The following is a 3,342-nucleotide window of genomic DNA, read 5'->3' as shown; positions in this document are numbered from 1 at the left end:
TTAGTGCCCCAAGGCCTGACAAATGAGCTCCTTCTTGAAAACTCCAGAGTTAAATCCCTGCTAATGCTAACGATTCCAGTATCTTGTATGGGATCGCAGCTCCTGATAGAAGAATCACCTGTGTGGGTGAAAATAATGCCTCTTGAGAATTAGTCTTTCTGCCTGATGATCCAGCAGATCTCAAGGGACCCACTATGTCAATAACTGACTAGGTCTTTTCTAGATTTTCTACAACCTGCAGAAATTAAAAAATAGTAGACACATATTTTCTATCCAAACATGAGTCAGAAGACTCCTCCTTGTAATTTAATAGGCATACTGAAATTCTCATTGTTGTGCAGTTTTGTCCCTTACAAGAAGTTGTGAAAAACTCTTCCCCTGGTGTTGAGGTCTATAAGGAGCAAATCTATGCAGCACCAACGGTGCAGCCTGGCTGCAGGGACTGTGATGGTTCATCAGAGGTGACAAAGTGCCACTGTGCAGCAGTAATGTCCTGCAGAGCATTACCTGGATATGAGGGGAACCCTGCCAGTAGTAGGTGTCCACAGTGAAGAGATGGTGCAACACCAAGAGGGTCAAAAAATGACAGGGTGGTTAAAAGGGAAATCTGTCCTCAGGAACACATCACCGGCTGAGCACCTGCTACCTCCTCTAAACATCACCTTCTCTCTTCTCTTCTCTTCTCTTCTCTTCTCTTCTCTTCTCTTCTCTTCTCTTCTCTTCTCTTCTCTTCTCTTCTCTTCTCTTCTCTTCTCTTCTCTTCTCTTCTCTTCTCTTCTCTTCTCTTCTCTTCTCTTCTCTTCTCTTCTCTTCTCTTCTCTTCCCTTCCCTTCCCTTCCCTTCCCTTCCCTTCCCTTCCCTTCCCTTCCCTTCCCTTCCCTTCCCTTCCACCAGAAACAGGTAGTTTCCAGCCTGAACCATCAGAAGTAACTGGACAAAAAAATATTTTATGGGAATGGTCAGGAAAACTAGTGCTCCAGTTCTCAACACTTTCATGTGTGTAAAAGCAAGCCAAAATGCAAAAAGCTTTGAGCAGTGTGTGTCTGGGTTGCTTAAAGCTTTTCCTCTCCTTTCAGCCAGTAATTTATGAAAACATATTTGAGGAAATAGTTAAACTGAAATACTGTATTCTCCCAGGTGCCCATCATTATGTGCAAATCTGCTTTATTAACAAGACCGGATGTTCTGGTGAACCGAGTAGGTTGAACACAGTTTGGATCTGTGAGTTTACCCTGTTTGTCCTCAGATCATCCACCACCTGCATTCAGCCTTGGCAGAGTCCTGCTTTCACAGCTCTACCTGGGGCCATTTCCCTCGGGCCCAGACAGCAACTCTCCTTGCACTGCTCCAGTCACAAAGCCAGTCCTTCAACACACACACAGACAAGGGTCTTTTGCCAATGCCATTTCTGCCCAAATGCCACACTATTTTTCTCTCTTCAGACAGAACACTGCCTGTGGAAGGGGTTGCATGGTGCAGGAACTTGGGAGAGGAATGTTCACTTTACAGGCCTCCAATGCTCCAGAGCTGTGACTGGAGATGACACAGAGTGCAACAGCTCCACTGTGACAGCCCTTTCTACAGAGGCACCTCCCAATTCCTGTCACTCTGACAATGGAGTTAACCCACCTGAAACTTTCCCAGGTCTAGGCGGTACATACATCTCATCTAGGAAGGGCATTTGGATTTACCTTTGTACTTACCTCTTCCCCACCCTTATACTGTATGACAAACTCTTTCTACCTCATCCTTCAGCAAACATTTTGAGAATTTATGTTTACTTCAGCTTTAGTAAGTAGTGGATATGGAGGAAGAATAGATTGGAAGGCATTTTAACCAGCATGAAATTGCATACAAGTTGGAGACCTTTCCCTCTGAAAGCTCATAGTGACACATGAGGTAGGAGCTCCTTTTGATTCAAAGAAAATGCAGAATTCAGAAAACAATTTACATTTTTACAGCAGTAGACCAAGCTACTTCTTTGTCCTACAGAATAGTCAGCCATTCCCTCCAGTCATTTTCCACCAGAAAGAAACTTAGACAGTGAGACTCACAACAAAGATGAGCCTCTCAAAGTAGCCTAAGAACCGAGGAAACTTCAGGGACTTGTAAATGTCACCAGGCAAGAGCGAACGCAGCTTGTCCTGATGAAGGATATCTTGTAATTATCCGTACTAAAGACCTTAATCTTAAATGGTTTGATCTGCTCAGGGGATAAACTGAACCAGTATGCTTACACAGTTGAGTTAATCTCTTTATGCACTGGGATTTGTTATGACTGTCATTTGTCTCTAAGACTTTTTAGTTCCATGCACACATATGGCAGTGGGGTCGGAAAGCTGATAACTATTCACTCTCAGGGCAGACACTGAGCTTCTGCTGGACTGGAATACGTGACACTGACCTGTCCTGAGGAAACTCCTCTCATGCAGGTGTAAGGCAGAAGATCTTTAGGTCTGTTTCAAGCTTTGTATCAGCTCTGCAGCTTTCTGCTATTTTCCTCACTATCTTCTCCATCATCACCCTGGCTGGCTGTGACTCAGACTCATCCATTCTCCTCCATGCTTGGAAAACAGACAACAATGAACACAGCTGGACACCAAAGAAAGCAGTTCTCCTTGGTGTTTTATGTGCAAATTGTGAGAATGTGCAGAGGAAAGCCAGGCCAAGTGCTCCGTTAAACGAAAGCAGCCAGACTGCTCCAGAAGTGCCCAGCCCTGATCAGTACGGGCACTTGCCAGGGCAAAGCCTATTCACCACAAGCAGGCCCTACAAATAGCATTGGTGAGGCAGGGGCAATGATTCCTGCCCAGGGCTGGGAATGTCTGGACTCTGAGAGGCTGAAGGCACGGCCATCGGGGAGGCTGCGCCGCCCAGAGCTGCCCTCAGTGTCCCTGCACACAGGGAGCCGTTCCCAGGCAGACCTGGAGCCACAGACGACTCCGTGTCCTCTGGGTTCTTACAGTCCAAGGAGCTTCCGCATCAAGGGCAGTGCTGGAGGGGCAGTGCATGGCTTCAGCCCCCGTTATCTCCCGGGGCTGGGATCTCTGCTCCCCGCAGGCACCCCGGCCGCTGCCGCGTCTCCGTCTCTTGAAGAGGAGGGAGGCGCTCACAGCGCGCCGCTCCCCGACGGTGCAGCCAAGCACCTGCACGGCGCTGGGCGCTGCTCTACTCTTGGAGGCGGCTGGAGAGAGCAAACCCCTCAACCCTCGCTTCGTGCTCTCAAGCGGGGGCAGCACTATCCCGGCCCTGGCTCCAAGGCGGGATCAGGAACAGGGGAACGACCCGGCGGGAGGGACCAACCGACCCACTCCGGTCCCCCAGCTCCCGCCGGGTGACCAA

Source organism: Zonotrichia leucophrys, chromosome 2 (genome assembly GCF_028769735.1).
Source record: "Zonotrichia leucophrys gambelii isolate GWCS_2022_RI chromosome 2, RI_Zleu_2.0, whole genome shotgun sequence".
Taxonomy (NCBI): domain Eukaryota; kingdom Metazoa; phylum Chordata; class Aves; order Passeriformes; family Passerellidae; genus Zonotrichia; species Zonotrichia leucophrys.
This window is presented reverse-complemented; position numbering follows the sequence as displayed.